We start from the raw sequence: 14,217 nt of genomic DNA, 5'->3' as shown, positions 1-14,217 counted from the left end.
CTGCTGCTGACAGGTGACTAATTACTAACCTGTATTTCTTTATTATTCTTAATGGTTTATAATAATAACTTACAAGGCCTAGCAATTTGCACTACATTGTTAATTGAAGTTTATAGGTACAATACCTTGAACAAGATTAAAAATATAGGTACAGTATGTTCTAACAAAAATAATCTCAACTTTGTATCAATATATAAAGATCTATAACAACATAAAATATTTTAAAAAATAGTTGCTTTTTAAAAGTAGATTTAATAATCTACCCTTTTATCCTATCATATCTATATCCTCTTTTCTCTTTTCAGAGTAGATTAAATAATCTTCACATTATCCTAGCATTTCCATATCCCCTTTTTTCTTTTTTCTATTTTTCTTTTCAAAACAAGAACCCTGAATCTAGTCTCCTTTGTTCAGCTTTTTTCCTGACTAATACCAACCATCCTAAATGTAGGCAACCATTCTAAATGATAACAAATATCGATAACTGATTGAAAGACCAAAACCCACCAATCTCACCTGATGGGAATGTGGGTGTCATGTTCTTAAAATTAAATCCTGCTATCTGGGAGTGATAACATCTTTAGGAGATCCTGAAAGGAAAATTTTGGGTTAATTGTCAAAGTCTTGGGAGAGGTAACTGTATCATTTGTTTTCCAGTCTCTGCATAATGGAAAGTGCAGGGCTTGTATTGAGTCCTGGCTAGAATAGTCTGTGAAGCTGGATTATCTCAGCTACCCACCTCAAAATTATTTTGAGCAGGTTGGAGTTCAAAGCTAATCTCTATGTCGTATTTTTCAGCTTAGTGGTGTTATCCTAATCCATGTGGAATCATTGCTGTGGGGCACAATCATCCTTTTGGAGATTTCAATAGTCATTGTTAGGCTTGGTCATTGTTTACTGCAGAAAACTTAAATTTAAAACTGCATTTTAAATGTCATATGCATCAGATCTCAAAGAGATTAAAGGATAAATATTTGTTATGTACGTTCAAGAGTACAAAAACTTAATTCTTGGTTACTTGATAGAGACTTAAACCTAAAATCATGTACAGGAAGCTAGATGAAGCTTTATTTTCTAGAATTAGTTAATACTCTATATGATCATTAATATCATGATAAGAAGTTTAATATATATTTACATATTAATCTAATAAATTTTGATATAAAATTCATGCCTTAAGAAATTTTTTAATATTAAATAAAGCCAAAGGATAATGAGATTCGTAGCAATAGAATAGTCCCTTAAATTCGGGTTTTATTCTGTCCCCATAGCAAGTGGCTCTTATGACATGACACAGAGATTTTGCATATTTCTTTAATAAGCATGCTTGGGTTTAGAGAAGAAGTAAGCCACATTCCAACTCCAAAGCCAGCTCTAATTTTTAATTGGAATGGGACTAGAAAAAGAATATTTGCTTTATGTGTAATGCTGAGAAGAGCAGAAACACATATTTAGGAAGATTTGTGAAATTTTATCCTGTTGAAAATGTGATATATCAATAGGCCAATTTACAATTTGTCTAGGTCATTTTTTTCTGCATGATTTGTCCTTTTTCTTCACATGTCTCATTTGTCCAGTGGTCTTCAAATTCCTTAGTTGGATGCCTTCGTTCTCCTGAAAGACAAAAACAAAACCCTTCCTCAATCCTAACTATGGCAATTTATATCTGACCAAATGAAAAGCATTTGTAAGTGGTATAAGTTAATTTAAATTGAATGATCATGCTGGTTTATGAACCATCACTTCTTTTAACCAAGTGGTCTCTTTTGTTCAATCAAACCTTTATCATTTTTGATGGCATCCGTAGCTTTTCTTCTTCTGTGGAAACAAAACCAAAACCTCTCCCCCAGTGTAACACATATCCTGGTTTCTGTTCTGAGGTCAGTACATCTTTGAAGTATACAGGCTGATTTAATTCTATAGTTTTTTTCCCATTATCCAGTGTCTCTCTGCAGCTGTCACTTCTTTCTCATTAGAATTTAGAAAATTCAAAGTTAATAAAGCATTATGCCATCTATTTCTGGGGCTCTTTATCACCCCTTTCTGTTTATTTAGCATATCCTTCAAAGTTCAATTTGATCTTTCTACGACTGCTTGTCTTATAGGATTGTGTGGTATACCTGTAATATGCTTTATATTGTAATAAACAAAAAACTGTTTCATTTTACAAGAGACATATGCTGGATCATTGTGAGTCTTAATTTGTACAGGTATACCCATGATGGCAATAACTTCTAGCAAATGCACGATTACAGAATCAGGCTTTTTGGAATTCATAGCAGTTGCCCATTAAAATTCTGAATAAGTATCAATTGTGTGGTACACAAATTTTAATTTACCAAATTCTGCAAAATGAAACATGCCCATCTGACAAAATTCATTCCTTTGAGTACCCTTTGTATTACTTCCTGTAGGTAGTGAAGTTTGGTTGTATAAAGAATAAGTAGGATATTTCCTAAAATTTTCTTTGGTTTATTGTCCAGTGATGGAAATATCCTTTTTGAAACTGCTGTTATTGACATTTTTTTTATGAAATTCGGAGGCCTCTAGCACATTTCCTATCAATAGTTGATTAATTTCTTCATTACTTTTTGCTAGAAGACTTCAAGAGCATATGGAATCAGATGTGTGTTATATATCAGGGATGATTCTTATTCCTGATTACTTCTTGTAACTGAATAAGTACAAAGTTAATTCTGATTTATCATGAATAAATTCAGCAGTTTCAATGTGTCTTTCTGCATACTGAGAGTTAGTAATTATGTTAAAAAGTTCTGTAAAATCCATTAATACCATCAGAATAGCATATATTTCTGACTTTTAGACAAAATCATAAGGGCTTTGAGCCACTTCCTTAAATTTCCTGATTTATAACTTTCCTTCACCAAGTTATATGCATCAATATAATATGTAGGGTGCTCCAGATATTAGTGTTCTCCATATAATGCAAGGAAGAATCCAGTCACTTTATATTATAAACTAAATTCTCTTGATTTCAGGATATCTGTTGTTAACCTCTCCCAAAAGTTACTGCAAGCTCTTTGCCAAGGTTCACTTTCTGCCCATAATTTGTCAATTTCATCATTAGAAAAGGTACTGCAATTTCTGTTGGGTCGATTCCTACTTATTGACAAGGTCTCAATTTTCCTTTTAGAATCAACTCAGAGACCTTTTCTACATACATTTTAAATTTTTACTCTTTTTTTGGTAAAAAGATCCATTCTAAGATAATATCATCCATCTGTATTAATATTCCTACAGGAAAATGCTTAGAGGGTAAAATAATCAGATCAAGCTCTGGATCCAAATGATTCACATGTACAACTTGTAATTTCTTTTTCACTAAACTCAATTCTCTCTCAGCTTCAGCTGATAATTTTCTTGGACTATTTAAGTCCTTTTCACCAGCTAAGGTTTTAGACAAGTTAATCAGTTCTCAGTTTTCTATTCCAGTAGTGGGCCACAGATATAAAATGTCTCCTAGCAATCTTTGAAAGTCATTAAGCATCTGCAATTAATCTCTCCAAATTCATACCTTTGGGGGGATAATTTTTTATAGACCTATTTTATATCCCAAATAATGAATAGAATCTCTTCTTTGCATTTTTTTTCAGGAGCAATTTCTAATCCCCAACAGGGCGAAATTTTCTTTTCTTCTGCAAATATTTTTTTTCTAAAGTATCTATATTTGAATCAGCCAGTAAGATGTCATCCACATAATGGTAAACTATAGATTGAGGAAATTACTTAGGTAATCTCTAATGGCTGCTATGCAACGTAGTGGCACAGGCTAGGGCTATTTAACATTCCTTGTGTGAGAACCTGCCATTGATATCTCTTAACAGGTTAAGAATTATTATAAGTAGGTAATGTGAAGTTGAATTTTTCTATGTCTTTTTCTTGTAAAGGTATAGTGAAGAAATAGTTTTTTAAGTTGATAACTATAAGAGGCTGTCCTCTAGGTAACAGAGCAGGCAAAGGAATTCAAGACTGTAGAGAGCCCATTGGCTGGATCACCTGAATAATAGCACTTAGATCTGCTACCATTCTCTATTTTCAAGATTTCTTTTTAATAATAAATGTAGGAGAATTCAAGGGCTGGTTGATTTTTCAAAATGCTGAGCATTTAACTGCTCCTTTACCAGATGTTCTAAGGCTTGCTATCTCTCTGATGTTAAAGGACATTGCTGAATACATATAGGAATATCTGTTAACAATTTAAAAGTTGGGCTATGTGTGCCTTTGAAAGATCAGCAGCTATTGTGCCTTATTCTTGTATAACCTAAATGGTTGGTGAATGTTATTTATAATAACTTTTAATACTTTTTCCAGAAACATGTCAGTTTATGGTTTGTTTCTGAGACTGAAGGAATGTTTATCATGGTTTGCTGTAACAAACCATGTCCCCATAAATATATTGCAATGTTAGTCACATATTGCTTTAATTACCCTCTCTGTCCTTCTGGCCCTATACATTCCTCCCAATTCACAAAGTGTTTTACTTGAGATAATGTTCTAATCTCTAAAAGCTGAACATTTACCTCTGAAAGAGGCCAATTTGGATGCCAAGATTTTGGTGCAATTATTGTTACATTCACACCTGTGTCCACAAGACCTTCAATGACAATGCCATTTATCTGTAGTTTTATTTTTTGTGTTTGTTCATTTATAAATGTTTGCCAAAATATTCACTTTAGGGTTTTTCCTGAATATTTTTGTTCTCTCTTCTATAGCTGCTCTGTCATCCAGAGCAGTGTGGTTTTTTACAATAGGCATTAGGTTCTTTAATTGCTCTGGGAAAAGGTTTCCTCCATGAAAGCAGAAAAAGAATAAACCAAATTTGACATAGTGTCATGCAAGAGGCCCCTAGAGGCATTCCCTGACAGCAAAGGGTTACCTTGTTTGGCCTTTGTTGATTTACATTCAAGGGTCTTTGTCAAACTTTCTGCATAATCCAGAAAGGAAGGGCATTCTGTTGGGATTTTTCTCAGCAAAATCATTGTTTCTATGAATGCTCTGTTTACAATTCCTTTTAAGGTGACCTTATTTACTTCAATTGAAACATTTGGCATTTTGATTTTTTTTCAAACTTCTAGAAATCACATCTCCTATCAAAGCATCACCATGGTTATGAAATTCAATATTGATTGTATTTCAAATCCATTCCCCCAAGGACGCTGATCTTTCCTTTAGCAGTCTGATTACCTTTTTCCATTGTACATTAGCATTTTCAAAAGCCAGAGATTCAATTATTATATGTCTAGCTTCTGAATTTGGTACCATTCTAGCTACTGCTGAAGTTAATCTTTGTAAGAAATCAGTGAAGATTTCTTTGAGGTTCTGTAAGACTTTAGTAAATGGCTCAACTTTCTTTTCTACTTCTTCAATTCTGTCATAAGCATTCAAGGCTGCCAGGAAGCATAAAGCCAGCATGTAGTCATCATATAGAGGTTACCTTTCTACATTAGCATACTCTCCCTCTCCAAGAATTTGGTCTTGAGAAATTTCCATACCTCTAGCTCTACCTCATGGTTCAAAAGGCTTTGCCTCATCTTTCCATCAGGTCTTCCACTGTAACTGAGGACCAGCCTTCAAGACTGCTGTAACCAAATCTCTCCAGGATTGAGGGATAATTCTGTTACAAGTTGACCATGAGTTTAACATCTTCTTCACAAAAGGTGAAGACATGCTATATGAGACTATTGCTTCCTTGAATTTTCTCAAATTTAACATCTGCAAAGGAGTCCATTCAGTTCTTACACAGTCTGGGGGATATGTATCATTTTTCAGTTCCTATAAGGTTCCTGGATAAACTAAGGTTGGCTATTTGAAAGCCTTAAGCTGTTTCTCTGTAATCCTATAATTCAATGCAGACATTAATTTTCCTTTAATTTCCTCTGTCTGGGTCTGAATATCTCTATGATCTGTTTTAACAAGTTTTTCTAAAACTTCTATCTTGGCACTCACATTGAACAGATTTTTAAATGATAAAACAAAAATGATCAAATAAATAATATTTATAATTGACATTACTTAAATCCCACCTAAATTAATTAACCTCTTATTCAATTGTCCCATGTTCAAACCATCTAGCGTACTATCAAACAGAGACCTACCTACCTCCATTGTAAAAATATTTCCCACTTTTTAATGTGGGAAAAACTCTCTCTGTGTCTTTTTTAAAAACTAATTCCCCTTTTAAAAAATCTCAATGGACTCACCAAATCTGCTGACAATGACAATTCAGATGATGGTGAATTGAGGCAGCTTCCTAGTGTGGCAGCAGCCTGAGGATGGGTTGCAGGGAAAGCCACAACCCACCAGGAGAGAAAAGAAGCCAAAAAGCCAGCTGTCTGCATGGGGGAATTTTTGAAAGAAGCTCAATCCTGATACCTCTGGCTAACTCCTTCGCTGGTGGGGTAGTGACTACAGCTGCTTGTAGCTCTGGCCTGAGTTAGGCAGGTGACTTTTTCATGAATTTTTGCCCCACAATTTGGACATCAGATGTAGCATGAATTCTAATTAGTCGTAATAAAAACCCAGAGCCAGTTATCTGGCTAAATGATGAAAGATCAGTGAGTGAAAAAGGAACAAGCCACAGCCACTTCTCACCTTTACAACTCCTCAGCAGAAAGACTGAGTTCCTCTCTCCTCCTGCCTTATATTCCTTTTCTCCACCCATCTCAACCTCCCTAGTACTGGGATTAAAGACATGTGTGCCTCCCAAATACTGGAAACAAAGTCATGAGATCCCAAGTGCAGGGATTAAATGTGTGTGCCACCACTGCCTGGCCTTTATGGCTAACTAGTGGCTGACTTTGCCCACTGATCTTCAGGCAAGCTTTATTTGTTAGAGCATACACAAAATATCATGGCAGGAGTTACATGAGACAAGGTGTATGCTTAGTGACCTCAATCACATATATGTCAATTCTGGCCACTGGTGTCCTAATTCATAGCCAATAACTATGGTAAACTCCTCCAAAATCCCACTTCCAATTTTCACTTTTATGCTTTAATAATTTTTATTTTTTGAAATTATAATATGATTATATCATCTCCCTTTCTCTTCCCCATTCCTTTATAATCCCATGTTTTTCTTTAAATTCTTTTATGTTTTTTAAAGAAAATAACTATAATCTGAAATTGATATTTTCCATTTCTACTTATTATAAGTCTTTTTTAGCCTTCTATCCTTGTCTTCATAAAATGTGCTATTATACCCAGTGGATGATCCCTGACAACTCTAATACACTATGATAATCAATAGTAATATCTGGAGTAACTGAGGACACAGAAAACAGGAACAGTTTTTTCCCATTCTGTTTGTCCTTGTTCCAGACAGATTATAGAGGTCTTGTCTTGGAGCATCTCAAGTAGATACTGGACTCAAAACATGCCATGACCTGGGAACTTGATTAAGTGTCTTTAAGTGACAATTGGTGATAGCTAACCATGATCACCACAACTCACCCAAACCAAGCACATTTTTTGCACAATCTTTCATTCTGCATGTATTAAAATATTAACATGGCCACTACCTCTTTTAAAATTGTCTTTTTGATTAAGATTACCTTATAAAACTTACCAAAAAATAATTTCACATTGTTATAAGTGCATTAATTTTTCATTAGATAATGCTATCCCTCTATAGTATAAAATTATTTTATAAAGGGACTCTTCACATCAAGCATTTGGTTGCTGAAGATGTTCATTTGCATAAAGGTCACTCAGCAGCAACAGATTATTTTTTAATCAATTATCTTTCTATGATTTGTGTTGAATATAGAGGTTGAATTGTGTAGGTTACTATAATTTTAAAATATCCTATATATCACTTAAGTTCCTACACAACAAACACTATGATGATTACAGGTATTTATATAATTAAAGCTTGTGTTAATTAAGCCTAGTATGCTTTACCTCTCCTGACAGTGTGGATGTTTTACACCATTTTCAAGAGCTTCTTGTACTCAAGAAGTAAGTATTATGTCCCAATCCTGTGAAAATGACTTAATGTAGCAGACATTTCTTTGGTTACTTCAAGGTACATAGATACCTTCATCCTGATAATAAATTCCAGGTCTAGAACTTTTTAACAGTCTCAAAGTTCAAGAAATATATTTTCTAGTGTTACAAGAGTAAGTAAAGTATCTCAAAGTCCAGAAAGCAAACAAACAAACAAACAAAAAAAAGATAAATAGAATTGTATATGAAACTAAGAAATAAGACAAATGGTATAGTTAGAAGCAAATCCAGATGATAAAACCACTTTGATATTTCAAATTATGTTTTGGGTCTGGCCCTGTTCCCACTGTGAATAAATTCCCATATACAGTCATGAAGAAACGGAGAAAGGACTGAAGAATCGCCACTCAGTCCAGAGCCTACCTTGCCATCTATAATCTTTGATGCAAACTGTTCCTCTCAATTCTTTTTCATCTGTCTCAGGCAGAGCTTTTTCACACCCAGTGGAACTTTTCCAGGAAGAACATTGCCTTCATGCCTGGGCTGTGGCTCATAAGCATCCATCAGTCATTTTGCAAAGACTGCCTCAATTTCAGAGATGTATTAATCTAGTGTTACCATCCAGAGTTCAGCACACAGACAAAGATAGACACAAGATGATCAGAGTAAGAACTGCAGTGTGATAATTACCTATTTTATTACTAAAACAAATTCTAAATGGTGAGACCTAGAACATGTCCTAGATGCTGTAGTAATTGGCAATAGTATTTTAAGGTCCAGTGCTAACAAACAGAAGTTACTTTGTATCTCTGTAAGAGTGAGTGGTTTTGAACCTGTGGGTGGTAACCCCTTTGCAGATCATATAGCAGGTATCCTTCATATAAAATATTTACATTATAATTCCTAACAGTAACAAAATTATGGTTATGAAGCAGCAATCAAATAATTTTATGGTTGGGGATCATCATACATGAGGAGCCATAATTAAGGGTTAAAATATCAGGAGGTTGAAAATCACTGCTCTGGAACACCATTTTGGGGAATATCCAGCTTAGTATCTTCCTTGGTTTCTGTCCTCTGGATCTGACAGGCTCAGAGTGTTGTCTGAATGAGAACAAGGCTCCAGGTTTGTCATCCTTAATTTAGTTTATCCCCAAGCATAATCTTGCCTTTCTATGTTGATAGGTAGAAGGGGATATTTTTTCTCCAAGGCCTACCTTTCTTACCAGAATAAATGCTCCTTAGAAATAGTGACTACTCAGGCAGGCTTGACGTCTTCATGATACATCATGGTAAAATCTGAAATAGTCACATTTGAATAGTGAAACATGACTTAGATTACAAGGCTGGCTTTGCAAGTTCTACAGAAATTCTTTATCTCTAATACACCATTTCCTTGCCAGGGATGATGCCTTGGAGCTGTTAACTTGGGCTGAGGAAACTGTGTTCACATTTAGAATCCTATATCACTGGCTAGTCTTTGTTATGTCTTGTTGTCCTGTTTTGAAAATCCAGTGAATTTGATGTGGACTACTCCTTTCAATGTTGATTGAAAAAATTGTATTTTCTTACTCTTATTTGTTCTTCTCTATGATTATGGAGGAAATTCAAAAAAGAGAGAGAAAAGACGTGACTGCTTTCTAAAAATTGCTTCCTAATGAAAATGTTGGGATGTAGTGGCCATAAAATAATTCATTTTGTTCCTGAATTCAGCTGCTCCAAATTAAGTGTGGACATGATAGAGACATTCACATTTGGCTGCATTTCTTGGCATAGATTTTCTTGCCCCTAGGGAAACAGACAACTTGTCTGTTCACACACATTCAGTACACAATGGCAGCACAGATTCAGAGGAAGCAGTGGGCAGTCCTCTCCAGTCCTAATCAGATCTGAAACATAGAAGGGCATGTAGTATCAATTTTTTGATCCAGTTGGTATTCCTGGCTGTGTTTTTTACCTTGGTCATACATTTGCCTTATGGCTTTCCCACTGATTCACACTTCTGTTTCCATCAAAAACATCTCTGCTCTGTAAGGAATGATTTTTTTTTTTTGCTATAGAAAAATTGTCTTTTTTTCTTTCTTTTTTATTTACTTTTTCTGTCATATATCACATTTTCAACTACAGTTGCCCCTCTCTACCCTTACCTAAGTCTCTCCCCACTAGCTACTCTCTTTCTCAGATCCACTCAACTTCCACCTCTCTTCAGAAAGGAGCAGACCTCCCAGGAACATCAAACAAATGCAGCATAACAAGCTACAACATGACCAGGCACAAATTCTCACATCAAGGCTGAAGGAGGCAACCCATTAGGGAGGAAAGGGTCTGAAAGGTAGGCAAAATAGTCAGAAATAGCCGCTGCTGTTGTTCGAATCTTAGATGATCTTTAAAAAAAAATGCAAGATATTGGGGTAAAAGCTGGAAGATCAGAGAAGCAGAGCAAGCCACAACCAACCTCACCTAGCCAACTTCTCAACTGATCCCGTTTCCTCAGACTAGAACCCTCTGAGTCCTCATCTGAAAGGATATCAGCTGAACTGCTTTAGTTCTTGTTTTTTAACGCCTTATATACTTTTCTCCATCCAGCCATGTCACTTCCTGGGATTAAAGGCATGTGTGCTTCCCAGTACCGGGATTAAAGGTGTATGTCACCACTGCCTGGCTCTGTGTCCAGTGTGGCCTTGAACTCATAAAGATCCCGAATATTAGGATTAAAGGCATGTGCCACCACTGTCTGGCCTCTATGTTTAATCTAGTGACTGGTTCTGTGATCCCCGGGCAAGTTTACAATGGTACACAATATATCAGTATACCCTGCTCCCACTGTTAGAAATTTCACAAGAACACCAAGATGCACAGTCACAACATGTATGCAGAAGACCTAGGTCAGATCATTCATTATAGGCTTCCTGATTTTTGCATCCCCCAGAAGTCCTGGCCAGTAGATTCTCTGGGCTATATTCTTCTGATGTCCCTGGCCTTTCCTCCCTCCTCATCCTCTACAGGACTCCTAATGTTTAGCTGTGAGACTCTGCATCTTCTCCCATCAGTTGCTGGATGAAATATCTCTGGTCTTTGATGAGAATTCTGCTAGCCTACAGTCCCAGAAAACTCTGTAGGCAGGACAAACTGTGGGTGGAGGTTTTGGGACTCATTTTGTGTCCAAATCCTTCCATTTGAGGCCTTTCCTGGTTATAGAAGATGGCCCATTCAGGCTCCCTGTCCCCCATTTTTAGGAATCTTCACTAGCATCACCCTTGTAGGTACTATGGAGTTTCTATTACATTAGGTTTCTATCTTGGCCCCCAAATGCTCCTCAATTCCAAATCATTTCTCCCAATATTCTCTCCCCTCACCTTATTCATCTGACCCTTCCTGTTCTCATCTCCACCAGTCCCCAGTCTACTCTTGAAATCTATTCTATTTCCCCTTCCCAGAGAGATCCTTGTGTTCCCCACTAATCCCTCCTTGTTACTTACCTCTCCTGTTGGTGGATGAAAAGAGTGATGTTTAAAGTGCCCTTTTCTCTTGCAAAATTTACATTCAAATTCTTCCTTTCACTTTTTCTTTCTGCCATTTTCAGTCAAAGCTAATACTGTTCCTTTAAAATGTTGGTGACTTTCACAAACACTGATTTATACTCTACTCTGGTAGGTAGACAGAATCTGCTCATAAATACCTTTTCAATTGGTCTCCCCTCCCTTACCTGATACCACAGTTATGAGGTAGTGGAACAATGCCCTTAGAGTTTGGTCATACCTAGCCAGCATGGTGGATGTGGCAAGTGTCCAGGTTATTCTTTACAGAGAAGGCCCTGGAGAAGGCATTCTAAATCATTCTGAGGTCTTAACCAAAGCCCTTCCAGCCAGCTATGCTGTGATTCTCCGAAGTGGTGTTTTACTATTGAGTTCTCCGGATTTCTCTGATCTTTGTCCTGTGGCTATTACTTTACAAATATTTCTACAAATAGACAGTCAAGCGCCACATAAATCTTCACAGTGGCAGCTATGTGAAACAGGAAGCTTGGTTCCTGAAGTCATCTAGAGTTTCCCAGGTTTTATCATGGGCAGAAAGTTGAAAGGAGCTTATCTCTTAGGTGAACAGCTGACCCTATTTCCTGCGCTTTCTTGCAGCTTCAGAGCTGAACTCAGTTTCACTATAACAATCTTTAGCATGTTCTCTTTTTCTTAAAAATTTCCCCTTGCTAAAGGGATATCAGGTATAAACACCACATGAACACAAAACTAACATCACATCTTATGTATTTGTTACATTTCTTTCGCAATGAAAAATAATGTTCTGTTCTTCTATAGTTGCAAATCAAATTTTAAAAAAAGAAAACCAGAATGTTCACTCCTTCCCTCTGAAATCACATCAGTAGAGAAGAAATGTCCAGAGTCATAAATTATTATGACTTCTTAGATTTAAAAACAAGACACTGAAAACCGGGCTTGTTTTCTATTAGTTGATGCAGAAATTCCAAATTGAAAGAACCAAATGTGCAGGATTATTAGAGAAAGATGACTGGGGAATGACTGGAAAGGAGATGTCTTCTGAAATGATGAAAAGCAATTGAAAGATGGCTTTCTATTCTGTGATACTCAACCCCTTATTCTCTTGTTCCCTTCGAGCACTGTTATGATAAAATTTCTGCAAAATATTAAGAGCAGCTGTTGCTCTGTGTTCCCTTGCTTCTGATTATTCTTACTCTAGCTACTTAGAAAGAAAGTTAATGATCCTTTAAGGTTTCATGTTCCTCTGGAAAACACTATAGAAATAGGTGAAAGAAGAGAAACATAACATACACAGTAGAAGTGTTTATATATGGAAGAAATAGTCATTAAAATAAAATTAAGATAGTTACTAACATTATTTCCACTAGAGTGATATAGTAAAATACTCAAAGAAGATGGAAATAAATTCTGAAGTGAAAAAAAATCATTAAAAAGGTGAAATAACTACAGATTAACTACAGGATGGGATGGTAGACATGAGGATGTAATGGATCAATAATAGAATCCTTCCTGAGAAAGTAGAAGCAGAAAATAGAGTAGAAAAATATAGAATGCAAAGTTGTGGACAAAATGTGACAGAAAAAAAGAAAATTTAATGTCATTGCCTCTTATTTTTATTTTGTTAGATGGTGTCTCTAAAGGGCTGAAATTTAAACGGACATGGAATCGGGGAGAACAAGAATGATGCAAAGATGTTCAGCTTCTCTATGGCTAGGTTATATTCTTGTTAGGACCACCACAATATACATGAATAAAATTACTGTTTGTATTAATTCAAGACATCAAGCATATTTAGTGAACTTGAACTGTTTCAGGCCACATTAAGCATGATCTTATTTCACCCTATTTAAGTTATGAATTGACATCATAAGGGATAATTATAATCTTTGCATCCTCTGGCAAAGGTATTTTAAATAAAATAATATATGGGGATATTTATTAATATATGTTATATGTAAATATATAAACAATTATATAAAAAGAGAGTGAAAAAGGGGCAGAGAGATGACAAAGTTCAGCTATGAAAGACTGTGTGCACAAAATGATTTATACGTTCTTCATTCACAAAGATGGGAATGCTGACTGAGCAAGAGCTGAACTGGGATCGATCCTCATGTGCTACAGTTACCACATTCATAGTTTCCAGTGGGACACACAGCTGACAGGCTTCTGCAGAAACCTGTAAATGCAGAAGCAGTAAGGGGTTGTTCTGGCTGGGTCTGAAGGCTGTAGGTCTGAAAGATGTTTCCATAACGTGGTTTCTTGAAAGTGCACACACTAGGAGAGGATACTTTTCCAGAGTATCAAAGGGAAGTCTTTGACTTTTTATAAAAAAGAGATGGGGATGATTATGTTTAATAATATACTTTTACAGAAATTTTTACTGTGCCTACTGGTTAGGGGAAAAAATAAGTGAAATAAATGAAATTTTTAAAAATAAAATGTTTGTGCTTTTATTTAGATCAAAAAGAAATGTTACACAATGAATAACAAACTAACATCAATAATCAAATTTGACTTTTTCATGTGTGTGTTTTCTACTATTAACTTATAATAATTAGTTCCAAAATGGAAAGGAATAATATGTAAGTATCTAATTTTTACAAAAAATACTCTTAGCAAACATTCACATATTTAGATGTCTATTCAGATTGATAAATGATGTTTATTTATCTTCAATTTTGCATAATTTTCCAGTAGCTGAAAATAATTATTTTCCTTCTATCAATACTTG

Source organism: Peromyscus maniculatus, chromosome 21, assembly GCF_049852395.1.
Source record: "Peromyscus maniculatus bairdii isolate BWxNUB_F1_BW_parent chromosome 21, HU_Pman_BW_mat_3.1, whole genome shotgun sequence".
NCBI lineage: Eukaryota > Metazoa > Chordata > Mammalia > Rodentia > Cricetidae > Peromyscus > Peromyscus maniculatus.
The sequence above is the reverse complement of the archived record's forward strand: the minus strand, read 5'-3'. Positions refer to the sequence as shown.